We start from the raw sequence: 17,732 nt of genomic DNA, 5'->3' as shown, positions 1-17,732 counted from the left end.
CTCTTTCCAGTGATGGCCAACTAGGCCATCTTTTGATACATATGCAGCTAGAGTCAAGAGCTCAGGGGTACTGGTTAGTTCATAATGTTGTTCCACCTATAGGGTTGCAGATCCCTTTAGCTCCTTGGGTACTTTGTCTAGCTGCTCCATTGGGGACCCTGTAATCCATCCAATAGCTGACTGTGAGCATCCACTCTGTGTTTGCCAGGCCCCGGCCTAGTCTCACAAGAGACAGCTCTATCTGGGTCCTTTCAGCAAAATCTTGCTAGTGTGTGCAATGGTATCAGCTTTTGGAAGATGATTATGGGATGGATCCCCGGATATGGCAGTCTCTAGATGGTCCATCCTTTCATCACAGCTCCAAACTTTGTCTCTGTAACTCCTTCCATGGGTGTTTTGTTCCCAATTCTAAGAAGGGGCAAAGTGTCCACACTTTGGTCTTCATTCTTCTTGAGTTTCATGTGTTTTTCAAATTGTATCTTATGTCTTGGGTATCCTAAGTTTCTGGGCTAATATCTACTTATCAGTGGGTACATATTATGTGAGTTCCTTTGTGATTGGGTTACCTCACTCAGGATGATGCCCTCCAGGTCCATCCATTTGGCTAGGAATTTCATAAATTCATTCTTTTTAATAGCTGAGTAGTACTCCATTGTGTAAATGTACCACATTTTCTGTATACATTCCTCTGTTGAGGGGCATCTGGGTTCTTTCCAGCTTCTGGCTATTATAAATAAGGCTGCTATGAACATAGTGGAGCATGTGTCCTTCTTACCGGTTGGGACCTCTTCTGGATATATGCCCAGGAGAGGTATTGCGGGATCCTCCGGTAGTACTATGTCCAATTTTCTGAGGAACCGCCAGACTGATTTCCAGAGTGGTTGTACAAGCTTGCAATCCCACCAACAATGGAGGAGAGTTCTTCTTTCTCCACATCCTCACCAGCATCTGCTGTCACCTGAATTTTTGATCTTAGCCATTCTGACTGGTGTGAGGTGGAATCTCAGGGTTGTTTTGATTTGCATTTCCCTGATGATTAAGGATGTTGAACATTGTTTCAGGTGCTTCTCGGCCATTTGGTATTCCTCAGGTGAGAATTCTTTGTTCAGCTCTGAGCCCCATTTTTTAGTGGGGTTATTTGATTTTCTGGAGTCCACCTTCTTGAGTTCTTTATGTATATTGGATATTAGTCCCCTATCTGATTTAGGATAGGTAAAGATCCTTTCCCAATCTGTTGGTGGTCTTTTTGTCTTGTTGATGGTGTCTTTTGCCTTGCAGAAGCTTTGCAACTTTATGAGGTCCCATTTATTGATTCTCAATCTTACTGCATAAGCCATTGCTGTTTGATTCAGGAACTTTTCCCCTGTACCCATATCTTCGAGGCTTTTCCCTACTTTCTCCTCTATAAGTTTCAGTGTCTCTGGTTTTATGTGGAGTTCCTTGATCCACTTAGATTTGACCTTAGTACAAGGAGATAGGAATAGATCAATTCGCATTCTTCTATATGATAACCGCCAGTTGTGTCAGCACCATTTGTTGAAAATGCTGTCTTTTTTCCACTGGATGGTTTTAGCTCCCTTGTCAAAGATCAAATGACCATAGGTGACAATTTTTAACATCGAGCCAAGATGCCACTGAGACCAGCATAAACTCTGTCTGTCTGTCTCTCTGTCTGGCTGTCTATCCTTTGTTCCGTAGTGTTTATTTCTTGTTTTGTGCTAGGTATAAAAATTGAGACCTGACACATACTAAGCACCATCTTCAACTAAGCTATAATAGCAACTACACATTCCTGAATACCCTAGTTATGTCTTGAAATACTTCTAGCTCTTTCCAGGTTGTTAGTCAGCAGACTCAAAAATAACCTAGCCAAAGGGAATATCAAGCCAAGGCTTCCAGAACTCAGGCACTAACTTTTGACAAAAGCTGCAAACTGAGCTAGTAGCTTACGTCTTGAAAGTCATCCACTTGGTAGACATTCATCTTAACCTATTTTCTGATTCAATAACAAAATACCTGAGGCTGAATAATTTATTAATAGAAGTTTGTTTGGGCCAATTGTTGCAAAGTCCAAGAATATGGCATCAATACATGCTTGGTGTCTGGTATGTTGTGACATCTCAGTGGAGAAACAGAAAGGGGAAGTGGGCTGTGTAGAAGAATGCCTGTGAGAGAGGGACTGGGGGAGATGCCAGCCTCACTTTTCAGTTTGCATTCGACATACCAGAGGTGTTTCATCTCTATACAACCCTTCACAGGATGAGGTATCCTCCCACTTCAATGTCTCACTACTTCCCACTACTGTTTCAGTGGGAATCAAATTCCTACATGAGTCTTGCTGGAGATAACCATATGAAAACCTTTGCAACATGAAGAATGGAGCATGAGTTTAGAACCCCAAGGTCATGTGCATGTGGATGCTTCTGCCATTTACTAGAGACTCTAATAGACAAACTCACCAATTCAGGAGACTGCCATCTCCAGCACCCGACAGATGTAATAGGTGAAGAGTGCCAGGAGACGCTGTAGATCTTGTTTCTTCCTCTGCAACTGACTGGGTTGAGACATCAATCTATCTTGATAACTCACTTAAAAGTTAAAAGAAGACTTGACCTTTCTCAGGGGTCATCAGCCAGACCTATGAGTAGTTATTACACCATAATGTAGACAATTAAGCTAAAGACTTCTGACTTACTTGATAAAAGCCCCTCTTGTCTGTAGGGACAGCTCTTGATGTAACAAGACAAGAGGTAACATTCCTTCTGGTTTCTGAAACTGCTCAGGTGACAAGTAGCAATTGAGTGTCTCATTGGTCCTTCTCCCAGACCTGGCTGATATCCTCTGACACGGAAATGGCAAAAAGGTTAATCATATGACACCTTGGTTCATAGAGACACAGACATACAGAAGCTTCAGTGTACAATCCCATTCTCCCCTGCTCTCCTGTGCCTTTATCAGGTGCTCTGCGGCTCTGGTGCAAACAGGAAGTCAGGAAAGAGCAGTACTGGCGAGGAGTGTCCTGATAACAGGAGAAGTGGAGAGATAGAGACACAGGAGTGTGTGTGTGTATGTGTGTGCGTGTCTGTGTGTGTGTGAGAGAGAGAGAGAGAGAGAACATGTGACTGTGTGTAAGTGATTTATTCATGGGGCTTGGGGTAGCACACACTTGTGGCTATTCCTTTGCCTGAGTGAAAGCTAGAAGACAACTTCAGGTGTTGTTACTCAGATCCATTTGTTTGAAACAAGGCATCTCTTCGGCCTGTAACTACACGAAGCAGACTAGGGTACCTGGCCAGCAAGGTACACGCTCTATCTTTGGGATTACAGGCATATGCCACCACATCAGACTTTGCTCTGTTGCATGCTCTTAGGCTGGAGTGTCCTAAGTCTTGCTAGACAGATGTTTCACTAAGTGAGCCACCTCCTGAGCCCTGAACCATTCACTGCAACAACTCGAGCTCCAAATTGACTCCCTGTGGTGGGACTGGAGAGCAAGAATCTAAGGGGTGAATCCTCAAATGACATGATCCAACCAACTTCGAACGAGACGCCAAGCCACCTCCACTTTCTGCAAGGCTGGGTAGTTAGCGCTAATATTTGTTAATTTGCTCTGGCTTCCTTCTGCTAGAGTACAGGTCTGTCAGGCTGTCAGGTAATAATGTCTTGTATAATAACTTACATAAGGTGTTTAATGAAAGCAATTACTGAAGCATTTCTTTAGTTAAACATCATATAATTGTCTTCCCATGACACAGCAGCACAGCCAACAAAGGTCAAATCATTATCAATGAACGCAGCTCTCTGATTCACGGAGCTTCTGCATTTAAGGACTGTCAGGCTGAGTCAATGGGGCACGGTTGGGTTTTTGCATTACGATATATTCCGTGAGCTCTGATTAACACTGATAAATAATACATGCATTGTGTGTTGATTTCCAGTGGCGTACGTGGCTCTGCACACAGCCGTGCCTTAAGGGTTAGCAAAAGAGAAACTTTAACTTTGTGTTTGAAGAGAGCTGAGCTCTGCAGAGCTCTATGCATAATTTAGGATTCACTGGGTACCCCCTTCCCCCATCCTAGTTTTCCTCTGTTGCTGGGATAAGCAACATGGCCAAAGCAACTTGAGGACAGGTTTACTTCACTTCACAGATTACAGAGTTGGGTCGCAGAAGGAAGGGAGGGCAGGAACCTGAAGGCAGGAACTGAAGCAGAGGCCATGGAGGAACACAGTTTACTGGCTCGCTCCTGGTGGCTTGCTCAGACTGCTTTCTTATGCAGCCCAGGACCACTGCTCAGGGGAAATACAGTCCACAATATGCTGCACCCTCCCACATCAATCACTCAGGACAATATGTCCCACAGACCTGCCTGCAGGCCAGTCTGATGGAGGCATTCTCCTCATCTTGGTTCCCACTTTCCAGATATTCCAGGCTTTTGTCAAGGTGGCAAAATACTAACCAGCTTACCATCCACTCCTCTCAGGCATCAGCTCTATATGTGCTTCTATTATGCTTTGCTTTTCCTTAGATTGGTCATTTATATGAAGAACCCTCCTTGGGAAACTACTGTGTGTAAAACCTAAGTGCTAGAATTACAGAGCCCTGATGTTTAAGGATCTCATAGCTTAGTAAGACACAGCGTGTCTCGACTGGTCTCAGCTGCTAGAACCAAAACATCATTTCTTATAAACAAGAGAAGTGTGTTTGCCAGTCATAGATACTGAGAAGTTCAAGACAGAGATGAGTAGGCGCTACAGCTAATGAGCTACAGCAACTCTCCCTGACTCAGTGGACATCTTGCTATGTCCTTAAATGGAAGAAGAGCCAGTGAGCTCTCCTGGGCTTTCCACTTAGGAGAATGCCTGTCATAACATCATGATTTGACTTCATCACATGCCATAGGCCCCACAATCACCTTAGGGAATCAGATTTCAGCCCATAGGAAGGCCACACAGTATCACCACCCGTAACCAATCATAAGGCCCTCTTGCTTCTGATCAAGATGAAGCGACAGGGCTTTACATTCAACTAATGAAAGTAAGACACACATACCATCAGGTGTTAAGGTATCTGACATGTGTCACCAAAGAGGGTAATGATTCCTGAGATACAGTGAAAGGAAAAGAGATAGGCAACTGGCCCAGCTCATTCCTGGAAAGCTTGAAGACCACAGAGAAGAAATATCATCAGAGAAGAGCCCACTGGACTCTGAAATAAGAAACTGGAGCTCAGAGTTCCAGGAAACCATGTTCAAGAATATTAGATGTTAGGAGAAGAAGAAGAAGGACCTGGAGAGCTGAGAGAGATCCTCCCCCTGCCCCCCCCACCCCGCTACAGGCTACAGAGCAGAAAGCAGAGCACTCATAGGAATAGGTGAGGGAACCATTTAAGCTCAAGGGAGGACCCCACTGGGAAGACCAGAAGAAACTGTACTCAGAGCTCAGGGAAAGCTGAGGATAGGTTGTTTCCTCCTGGCCAGAGTAGAAAATGCTTTACTTCACAGAGCATCAGACAGTTGGCTGGATGGAGGAGGAAGAGGCCATAACTAGAGCTATTCTATCTTTGCAAGCCCATCAAACATTCTTAATACAAATGTATCTCAAAGCAAAACCCAATGAGAGTTATGCAATATAGAAATGCCCGTACTCAATAAGGCTGAATTCTCAGATCTGAGCATCCAATCAAAATTGTGTCAGGCATCCACAGAAGCCAGGAAGTCATCCTGGGAAAGTAACATAGCAAAACTTACAGAGGTATTAGGAATTCCCTAAAGTCTGGCAGCTCTGATACCGACCCATGTTCATACATTGAACATCACTTCCTAATGGGATGGTTTTCGGCCGGTTGGCCAGTAAGCTGCAAGTTGCATACGATGACAGTTTGCTCCGTAGTATGTTGGATGGCACAATACCAGCAGGTTGGTCTCAAGGAGGATGGGCCCCTGCCTCAGCTAAGCACAAGCACACCGCCATCCTTAGAGATCAGCATGACTCTTCACAAACCACTTTTGCCTCCAAGCCTTTGTGTTTCAGCTGACCTAACCTCCCTGCCACTCGGCATGCAGAACTTAAAGGCTGATACAGCATTTACCCGGGCAACTCCAGTGAACCTGAGACACCAGCACGCAGCTAGGAATCTCTAAAAGTCAGCCCTCACGCGGCAACTGTTCGCAGAGAAAAACTGGCCAATATTCACAATTCCTGGGACATATGGTGAGGCAGAGCACATTTGAAATACCAAGAACACTCACTCAAGACTTTCCTAAATGCTTTAGAGATTGTATTTGGCGTTTGGACGTGTCTCAAAGCGCATACTTGCCTGACAGTGCGTGGCCTGCTTGAGCTCCTCCAGTTCATATGTCCTTCATGGCTCGAGAGTAAATGCGCACAGTCATTAAATGTTGCATCTACTTTGCCTCAAACCCAGGAAGGACAGCAATAATGCAGACTCTCCCTAAAGGGAGTCTAGAGTGCTTCACTGAGCAACAATCTCCCCTTTTATTTGTTCAGTATGAAAAACAAACAGCAGGCATATGGTAGGAGAAGAGGCGGTGCTGGAGACTCTGGAAAATATTTTGTGTGGGTTTAGTTTTGGTTACACAGACTTGATGTTTTGAAGCATTTAGTGCAAGGCTTTCTTCATGCCCAGGGAACTTCCTGATATAAGAAGCTGACTTGTGCTGGCCCTTGAGCAAACACAGCTTTGGGAAGAAAGTGGTACTGTGGGTTAGAGCTGTATTTTCCTAACCCAAAACCCAAGGAGAGAGAGAAAATTTGTAAAATATGCCAGAGTCTAGGAAAGCTTTAAAAAAAAAATCCAAATCTTTCATTTTCCTAATACTTTACCTTGCTTTTAACATACCTGCTTTATTAAAACTAGAGGCTACAGATTGGACAGCTGGCTCAGGAAGAAGAGATGATCTGGCCAAGGCTCTGGGCAGGGTCCCCAGCACCCACACTGGACTAGCTTACTTCAGGGGGTGGGATGCACTCCTGAGTCCTCTGTGTATGCTGAAGAAAATGCATTCTCTCTCTCTCTCTCTCTCTCTCTCTCTCTCTCTCTCTCTCTCTCTCTCTCTCTCTCTCTGTGTGTGTGTGTGTGTGTGCGCGCGTGTGTGTGTATGTCTGTCTGTCTGTCTGTGTCTTTTTCATGTATGCATGCATGTACATACATACATACATACAACGAAAAATAAACCCTTTAAAACTAGATGTTAAGTTAAATATGCTAAAGAGAAATGCTCCTTTGCGTTCCTGACAACTGAATCTATAGATGAGAAACATTGAGTGGTAGGGATTATGAAACGAGACGGGATAAATATGACAGGAACACACTGCAACACAGTGGCTGGTTGTAAATGTACTTACGTCTAATTTTCTTATTTCCTTTTGTTTCTTCCCCTGTTTCTCTTGTGTCCCATATAATTTGCACCTATTACTCTTTGTTTTCCCAGAGCCGTTCTTCACTGCTCACAGTATCTAAAATTCTACCTTTGCAATAGATCTTCTCTGACTCCAGGACAGGAAGAGTACACAGCAAAGGGTGGGGGGAATATTCTTTGCAGGCAGTTGCAAGAACCTGACAATTCTTTAACTTTGATTTCAAGGAAAATGAAAGAAGAGATTGATAAGCAAGCGCCATGAGCCTGATTGTTCTCCTTCATAACTATCTAGGAGTATAGCTTATGGATAAACAGCCCTGAAGTATCAAACCCATCAACAAAATTATTCATTTCCATGAAAGTATCTAAAAAGAGGTGATCTTTTCTTCTATACAAAAGCAAATTATATCTGTTACATGAGAACAAACACAGGCACTGCACACACACACGCACACTTTTCTTCCCATTTAAATTGTTGACTTGTAATTTTTTTAAAAAATAAAAACTATGATAGCATATTTCGTCTTTAGATCAGTGTTGATTCTCTTAAATATGAGCTCTCTTGTGAATTTATAAACTGAATAAAAGGGGCCAGTGTCCTGACATCTCTTGAACACCCACGACTTGTTTCTAAAATAGTAAACACAAAACATTCTAATTAAGAGCCGCAATGCAATCCTGTTACTTGAGAGATTTTTTTTTCAGGTTGACAGCGGCGAGTGCACCACCTCACAGAGCAGAGCCTTACAGTACAGCAGATCTGCTCCATGAGTAAAAAGCAGAGATCGCCACATATAAACCTGGGTGTGTGCGTAATTGAAAGATACAGAACTGAAAATTGGGAGGGGAGGAATAAGCGGTTCCTGGAATTGATGCCCATTGAATCTCTGCCCATTTCTAAAAAAGAACTTCAGGGAAAAAAATCCTGGCAAAATCCTGGTTTCCATTGCTCTTCATTCCCTTGCCAGGATGAGAACCAGATGTTCTGTGATATCGCACAGTCTGTCCTACCGGCATTTTTGGTTGTATTAACTTCAGCAACTACTGGAAATTTTATGTGAGAAGATTCACAGGTGAGAATGATCCAAATTTCCTGAGACATCAGGGGCTTTTATGGGGTTGGACAAGAACCGTAAACGTGTCCAGACCTTTCTGTGACGTGCTCCCATTCAGATGGGAGCCGTGTGCTCCTGTAACTCAGATCAACTCACATGAAACCAAGCCACTGAAGACCATGTGAAAACGCCCACCCCCAGTCCTACCTCAGGACCTCCACCACTACCTCAGGGCCCCCACCACTACCTCAGGACCCCCACCACTACCTCAGGACCCCCACCACTACCTCAGGACCCCCACTAGTGCTCCCAACACCCCCCCACACCAAGGAAAGCAATTTTTATTGTTAACAAAATTTAGTCAGGGCTTAAGATGGGTGTTAGATCTGACGTGGTAAAAATAATCTACAAATGAGAATGGAAATTGGGGTGGAGGGGCTAGAGACACAGCCACTAGTAAAGAACACCCACTGCTCTTGCAGAGGACATGAGTTCTATTCCCTGCACCTGCTTCAGGTGGCTCACAAGCTCCAAGGGGTCAGATGCTCTCTTCTGGTTTGCTTGACTGTTTGACACCTAAGTTGATGATTCACACTTAAGCACCGAAGTGAAGTAGAGAAGTCAGGTGGAACCTAACATCTCCCACAAGATGACTCAAGCAAATACAATTTAAACGGGGGCGGCAGCGGGGGGGGGGAAGTGGCATGTATCAGAGAGGATGCTCACATTCATCCATGGTGTCAGATTCCACAAGAAGTGCAAAGTAATAGCATCACGTGACCATAGTGACCACGCCCCTCCCTTAGGTGCTATACCACCTAAACCCAGAGTCCAACAGAAGTCTGGGGGGGCAGGAGCAATACTAGTAAGTACCCAGGTTAGTATGACACACGCAGTATCTAAGTAATCAGTTGGAGAAGAAAATATAACTGCGAATATCCTTATTACCTAAGCTTTTCAAAGTTTATACCGATATATTTATTAATAACTCTCTTGGGTCTGGGGCTCTAGCTTGGTTGTCAGTGTGCTTGGCTGTCAGGAGCTAAGCACTGCGTTCAATCCCCTGCACAGGCTGGGGTGAATTCTATAAGCCCAGCACTTGGAAGGTGGAGGCAGGAGGATTAGAAGTTCAAAGTCACTCTGGGATACAGAGGACTCTGTGTCTCTAACACTCATTATAGAAGGGAGACCTTAGGTCGGCAAATCAACCACCGAGCCTAAATCAGACGATACACCTCAGTTTAGCCAAGATGGAGACAAGAGTTCAGCTCACATGGGTCTTTCCAGTGCTCTGTTCTTTTAAGTCAGACAGCCAGTCCTGAAGCCTAGCAGTTTTGGTAAGCCCACAGCGGACTGCCGACTCCGTTCAAATACATTCCTTTATAAATGTATCCAAATAAAACGTATTGACTGAGCAACGGCTTATTGCCGCTCTCTAATTGATAGAAATGAGGAAGAGAAAATATAGACTCTCTGGCCTTTTAGAGTTTTGCATTCAAGGAGCATCTTCTCCTTGCTCCCTTGGGACTTTTGAAACTCTTTGGTTTTTCTTCTGAAGCTTCTTGTTTGTAGAAATGAAGAAGACCTGAGAAAAGGACTGTCATGCTACACACTGACAGACTACTTCAAATTCACAAGAGCCATACTTAATGATTGGGGATTACTCTGATTTGATTTGAAGTGTCTCCCACAAGTTTATGATATAAATGTTTGGGCCTCACCTCATTGTGCTATTTTGACAGATCGTGGAGTGGCGCTGGTAGCCATAGGTCATTCACGGAAGGCTTCTGCAGGTGACAGCCTGACCTCTGTTTCCTGCCTCCCCCTCTGCTTCTTCTCTTCACTGATGTGAACAGACTCTACCACATGTACTCCTTCTAACCATGTCTGTGGGCTTAGATCTTTGTAAGGCTACTTTTAATAAGGGTTTTCAAACTCTTCAACCCCCTTCAAGGCCACCATCCAAAGGTAGAGGGGAAAAGATGATAAATAGGAAAAGGGGGTGTGGATCTGTTTAGAAGTAGTTCCTTGGGACCATTCCAGTCTTCACTGTCAAGATACCAGCAGTGCAATTCAATGGTGTCAGGACACCAAACATGAATCAGCAGCAGTGGCGTGATGTAGCAGAAATAGCCAGGCTTCTGCCCAATCAGCACAAAGCACAAGTCAGGGAGCAACCAGGATCAGCTGGGATGCCGAGAGAGGTTCTCTGCCATGCCTCTCTCAAAGAAGTAAAGATCAGCAAAGACATGAGACCAACCAAGTATTGCAAGGCTAGCTGTGAAAACATGATGTCACTTTCCATGGAGTCCTATTTATAGACTCTCCAAATATCAGATGTCCTCCCATGGGTCTTGCCTCAGCAAAACATCATGTGAGTCTGCATCAATCACGTGACACATCCAGAAACTTCCACTTTACACGTCTTCTCTGGGATGACAAACTGAAACCCTCTGAAAACAGGAACCCAAATACATCTTTTCTCTCTCTGGTTGTCTCTTCCAAGTCCAGTGGTCACAGGAGTGGAAGCACAGCAAACATGCACAGTGCAGTGCAACGACCTCTCAGGTCTGCTTGTAACTAGCAATGCTGCTCTGCGTTGGGACAGTAAAACATAATTGTAACATGATTTTGCTCTACCAGAGAACATTTGCCACATGGCATGGAATCAGATAAGCATCAGCAAAGAGCCAAATCCCAATGTGTTCAAAGTTTGTTTCTGGTACCTGTCCTTTGACATCTGGGTCCCGTGATTTACTTATTTCCCCAGTAGTTACTGTATATATATCTCTTTATGCCTATTCCTAAATAGCTCCCTGCTTTACTAGTTGTTAAGCCTACATCCTCTCCTTGATATAACTATGTGTTAAGGACAAATAAGAAGACAGGTCCACTAAGTTACCTTCTTCAGCCCCTCCCCCCACATGCATGGCTGCATTCATGTATCTCCATGCACATAACATGCACACGTGTGCATCACAAGCATGTTAATAAATGAAGAGATTATTTTAATGTATGGTGAGATTTGAGATGTTTGTTTGTTTGTTTGTTTGTTTTTCAAGACAGGGTTTCTCTGTATAGCCCTGGCTGTCTTGGAACTCACTCTGTAGACCAGGCTGGCCTTGAACTCAGAAATCCATCTGCTTTTGCCTCTCAAGTGCTATGATTAAATGTGTGTGCAACCAGTGCCCGGTGAGATTTGAGATTTTTTAAGTACGTTAGACCATGTGCTTGGGCTGAAACTAGACTTTTAGGAAGGAAAAAAAGTCTACTAAAGTTTGAATCCAGCTACTACTAATATTGGGATGTCAATCAGAGTTTGGCAGGAGAGTTAGATGAGGGATCACAGGGCTATGTGTAGCCTTCAGGGCATCTCTCTATGTCTGAATTTGGGACCAACATTACTAATGCCTTTTTTATGTTATAAAATAGTGATTTTATTACACTGATACTATATTATAAAATATGAATTGGTATGAAATATATATTAAGGTATAACTTTTCACTTTTGATGTTTTGGTAGATCTTTTGACTTTTTGGTAGATCCTTAATTAATACTTGCTCATCCCTTTGGAAAATGTCAATGCCAAAATTAAATTTCTGCTACACAATTATACGTGGATTTTGTAAAGTTTTCTAAAAACACCACAACCTGGACCTAGGTACTTGGTCTCGACTTTAGATCTTGTGAACATCCTCACCAACTCCAGTTTTACAAACCGAGAGATGGGCTGGTGAGAGGGCTCAAGGGGTGAAGGTGTCTGCGGCCAAGCCTGGTACTCCAGGCTTGATCTTCAGGATCAAAGGTAAGCAGAGAGAACAGACTCTCACAAGATGTCCTCTGACCGCCACACAGATGCTGTGAGACATCTGTGTATCCACTCCTAGCATACATAAATTAATGTAACAAAACAATTGTATAGCAGGAGCTGAAGACCAAAGACTCAAGAATGTGGATGACAATAGAGAAAGATAAACATGAGTCAGAACTCTGGAGACATGCCAGCAGAGGTACAGCCAGCAGAGGTACAGCCAGCAGAGGTACAGCCAGCAGAGGTACAGCCAGCAGAGGTACAGCCAGCAGAGGTACAGCCAGCAGAGGTACAGCCGATGAAACCCGAGTTGAGAAAGGCCACACCCAGCGTCTGCTGTCGAACAGATGTTCCTGGGGCAGCTAAAGGTGCTTTGGGCCTCACTGACTTAGTACTAGCAGCTATGCTGACTAAACCCTCCACCTGAGGAGGTGACCAATACTCTTCCTACCTGGCTTTTCCATCTTAGTTATTCACATCCTCTCTTGTTAACAATCTGCCAAAGCCACAGGACAGTAAATTTAAAATAACCTTGCTTTGCAGCCTGATACACACTTCCTACAAGCAAAGTGTGTCAAGTCAAATAAAAATTAAAAGGAGCCCAGAGCTGTGCCAGCTCTGAGGAGTAGCATTTTACATGCCCCGCGTATTATTAAACAACATATTCACACCTTCCAAAAATATATATTAAGTGAGTTCTAGGCAAGTCAACTGGAATCTCAGCTAAAAAGAAAAACAAAAGAACCCCGATCCCATACTTTAGGAAAGCCAGACTCTCAAGTTCATTGGTAAGTAGGAAGTTTGGAGACACCTTGCTGTGTGTGTTGTGTACCTCTGTGTGTAAGTATGTCTGTGAGCGTGTTTATACAAGTGTTTGTGTGTGTATATAACTGTGTGTAAGTGCACATTGTATAAGTGTGTGCATCAGTGTGTGTGTGTGTGTGTGTGTATATATATGTGTGTGTATGTGTGTGTGTGTGTAAGTATGTATGTGTGAGTGTAGAAACAATAACTTTGCAAAACTGAACTAGTCAATGGGATAGTTTCCAGATGCACACGAATGGAGAAAGCAACCATCCTTCGACAACCTGAGACAGCACAATGCAGAGGGGCAGAGCAGAAAATGAGCCCTTAGTGAACACAGCTTAAAACATCCTTATGTACCAGAGAGAAAGGATAAAGGCATGAACATAAGAGGTTTGGACTCCTGTGAATACAGGTTAAAGTTTAATCAGAAGACAGACATTTGAACAAGGAGTAGAAATGGGAGACCCTTTGGTCATGGTCAGAAACACAGCTGAAGAAGAGCCCCTGGACTAGAAGTGACTGACATTAGCCAGTGCATAGCTTTCCCACATCTTCCCTGAAACCCTGGAAGAACCCACCATTAAACATTTCCAAAAGAAGTACTGCAAATTCAAAGATCATGAAGACCCTTCACCTGCTGCTCATGCCGCACCTTGAGATAGAGCTTTTCATGTGTGGTCTGCATCCAGAGAGCTGGGTAGAGATTCCTATGTAGCCTCAGAGAGCTGTTCTCTCTGGTGAGAAAGAAAAAAAATTACACGAGAACATCAAAAATGCAACGCTTTCTACACAATTTTGTTAGAGATGCAAACAATTCAGAAATAAAATTTTAAAAAAATGATAAATTTTTTTTGAACACACATTGAACAATTAAGCCAAACGCAGGTTTATTTTAAATGACATGTATTTAAGCTTGAAGTAAATGTCACATGTCTAAATTCTTCTGAAAGGAGCATAATATAGAATGATAATAAATAACAGTCCCTTGATCTTGATACAAACATGCCCAAGAACAGGTCTCAGGCTCCATCAGATCTGAAGCTGCTAAATGTAAAGTAAACCCAGAAAACTAACAAAAACCCCAGGTATGTATCAGGAAGCCACAAACTGTGCAATGGTTTCTCTGGAGTGTTCTAGCATTCTCCTGCTAGGGAAACTATAACATACAACATATCGGAGCTCTTAAAGTTCGTTCATTTATGTACTAAAAGTCAAAATTCAAAATGTTTGAAACTTAAAATGTTCATCTTCATCATTTTAAAAATAGTCTAAAACAATTTGTAGAAAAGCAAAATGAAGCAAAATTTATTGTCCCTCATAAAGCAGGTACTACAGTGATATTGAAAATAGGCTGAAGCGCAGTACACAGTTGCATAGGAATTAGCAGAATTACATAACAATAACAAGGAAATCAGATATAAATAAAGTACATTTTACCTAGCAGATAATACATGGATGATTAGACAAATGAATCTAATTAGTTAAGTATTTGAGAAAAACGTACATTACACTTGTGTCGGAAACTAAAACATACTCCAGGTTAATTAAAGTTCAATGATAAAAAAGAGAGCCATATTAGGTGAAAAGAGACCTAATTATAGTAAAAGGGTAAAAACGAACCAAACGTAAAAACAACTAAGATGAAGGGAACTTTTACCAGGGAAGGAAAAGAGCGCTGTTCACTCCTATATCAAATATGGGAATATCTTGATTTTAATATGGTTATCTAGCTTTGGTCGCCCTAAAAGGAAATCTGTTTAGCCCATGTTCTAAGAATAAGTCGTCCTGTGTGCTCCAGTGGTGCACACCGGCACGCCAGGCATTTATGAGGACCTCATTTCCCTCTGTCTATTTTAAATTATTTTGTGCAGAATCCCTCTCCTCCTGCATGGAGGTTCTGTCTAGTGGAAACAAATTACGAAAAGAAAGAAGAAAAAAAAATGTAACAAAGGTTTTCCTCACAGCTGTGGTGGCCAGATGGCAGGTTTCAGCTTCTGGGAACAGTGGAAAAACCTTTTAAATCTAGTTCAGGCAAATATGTCCTGGGATCTTTGCAAGGCATTTTCTATAGAGAAATCACTACTTTCTACAGCTCTCCTGTCCTGAACTCCCGGGGTCTGTCTGGCACTCTGGCTGCCATCTTGACACCATGCTCTAAGCTGAGCACACTAGCTAGGCTATCCTGCTTATTCCTCTCCATGTTCGTACTCCTTATACTAACTGTGGTGCTTTTCAGAGAACCTGCTAAGCTGCAGTTCCCTGTGTCCTTAGTGAAACAATGTATACAGAGACTAATGGAAACAGCTTAAGTCCAGATATTGTTCCAGACAGTCTGGGCTTTTTAGGGGTTTGAAAACAGTGGGCCCTTTCTTCTGGACAAGCATTGATTGAGTTTCTCTCACATAGATACCAAGAACTAAAAGAATCTAAGCATGTGATTATAGGATAATTATCATCATAATGTGTCATCTTTACTAAAACCAGTAAACAGTTGCTGGGGAGAGGAGACCCTTCAATGGATCTGCCTACATATTATGCAGGAGTTCCCAAGGGTACAGCTTTCGTGAGTCACCTGTGCTGCAGTGGGCTTTGTAGTCATGTTACTATCTTTGAGGCCTCCATGCTCCATGTTTCTGTGAATAGCCCTTTATCCATTCTCTTATAAGTAACACCCATTAATGTGATGGCTTACCATGTTTGTCTTAGATGGCATTATAGTCCAGGACTGTTACTGCCATTTTTATCTAGGGTGAATAGGTGCTTCTTATGTATGTCTCTAGGAAAAGTAATATAACAAGAGGCTGAGGCAGGAGGATTGTGAGTTCAAGGCCAGCCTGAGCTACATAGCAAGACCCTGTCACCACACCTTTCCCAAGACAGTGACCTAAATAAATCTTTGGTCTGAATGAAAGTAAGATGCCTCACAAGCTCTTGCCATGTCAGTCTGACAACCAAAGATCCACCTCTGGGACCCATGTCAAATTAGAAGGAGAGAATTAGCTGGGCAGAATTGGTTTGTGATATCTCTCTCTGTGTTGCATAGCAGGTGTGGGTGTGAACAAACTCATGCATGTGCCTGTGTGTGCTCATATAATACACATTCACACCACAATATAATAACGGATGTAGTAAATGGTGAACATAGAAAGGATGCTGCCTCACCCATGTCTTTGTAGAGATAGAGAGTTAGGGTACCACCACTTTCCATCACAGTGGCCCTTTGCCCTTCAGAGTGACTATTTCTTACAAGTCATCACATCACCTTTGCCTTTTGACCTTTATTCTCCCCCAGCACGTTCCCCATGAAAGCAGGAATATCTGAGCAACAGAACAGCTAGCATAGTGTGGAATGAGGAAACATGAGCTCGGTGATGGAAATGGAAGCCCTTGCCCATGACGCTACCAACCACACATACGTCAGGACTGCTATAAGATATGAATGGGAAGGAAAAGCCAGAATGGAGCATTCTCTCTGTGTGAAGGAAAATCTCAAACACTCCCTGTGCATCTAATCTCATGCCTATAGATATCTTATATATTGCTCACCCAAGTGTGCATGCTCATTTTCATACAAAATGAGAGACCAATCAGGTTGTGGTCCTGTTCACTCTCATCTAAGTGCCAAGCCTGGATTTGACTGTACAGCCTATGCTCTTTATTTTAACTGCTGTAGTCACTCAGGACATGTCATAAATTAGTTGTTTCTCCTGTACTCTTGGTGTACTTGTAATATTTTTGAGTTGCTAGATGTTTGAAAAAATTACCCTTTCCAAAGTATGAAGTTCTTAAACCACCCTTTATATAGTCTCACTTTTTAAATTCTGCAACTCTAGCAACATGTCTTATACAGAGAAATGTGTTTTATTAAAGGAAAATTATGTAACATTCCACGATCTTACCTCACTTGAAGGTTGAACTTCCCAGGTAGCTTTCTGAAAAAAGTTTTCCAAGCTGGCTTCTCAGTCTGGGTTGCCTGAACATCATGTTTCTTTTAAGAGATTGACTGAGTGCCAATGATGGATGTATTTTAGTGTTGCATTTATTGTGAGCTCATCTCTGGAAATTATATAAGTAAAATTACTTAAAAAATAATCTACCTTGAGACAAACACTGTCCTTGGCTTCCTGTTTTAGTTAGGGTTTCTATCACTGTGAAGGGAAACTATGACCACAGCAACTCTTACAAAGGAAAACTCAGGGTTAGTCCATTGTCATTATGGGAATATGGCAACATGCTGGCAGACATTGTACTGAAAAAGTAGCTGAGGGCTCTACATCTGCAATGAAATGCAGCAGGAAGAGAGCTTGCCACTGAGCCTGAACAGAGCATCTGGAACCTCAAAGCCCATCCTCCCCGGTAACACACTTCCTTCAATGAGACACCTCTTCCTAATAGTGGTATTCCCCATGAACCTACAGGGGTCAAACCGAAACACAGAAAGGCAAGCAAAACCAAGTTAGAAAGAGTCTCAGGAAAGCAATGTGGTATATGGGTAAAAAGGAAGATCTGCATGGTTCTCAAGAGGGATGGGTAGACTTTCTTAACTTCAGGAAGCCCTGCTGATGTCTAGTAGACCAGATCCTGAGACTATGTCTGATACTATGACAGCCAATATTTAGCCATGGCCTCTCATTCTGAGACCCGGGTTTGGAATCCAGGTTTTAACTTAATAATCCTAC

This window comes from Mus musculus, chromosome 6, assembly GCF_000001635.26.
Source record: "Mus musculus strain C57BL/6J chromosome 6, GRCm38.p6 C57BL/6J".
Lineage (NCBI taxonomy): Eukaryota > Metazoa > Chordata > Mammalia > Rodentia > Muridae > Mus > Mus musculus.
This window is presented reverse-complemented; position numbering follows the sequence as displayed.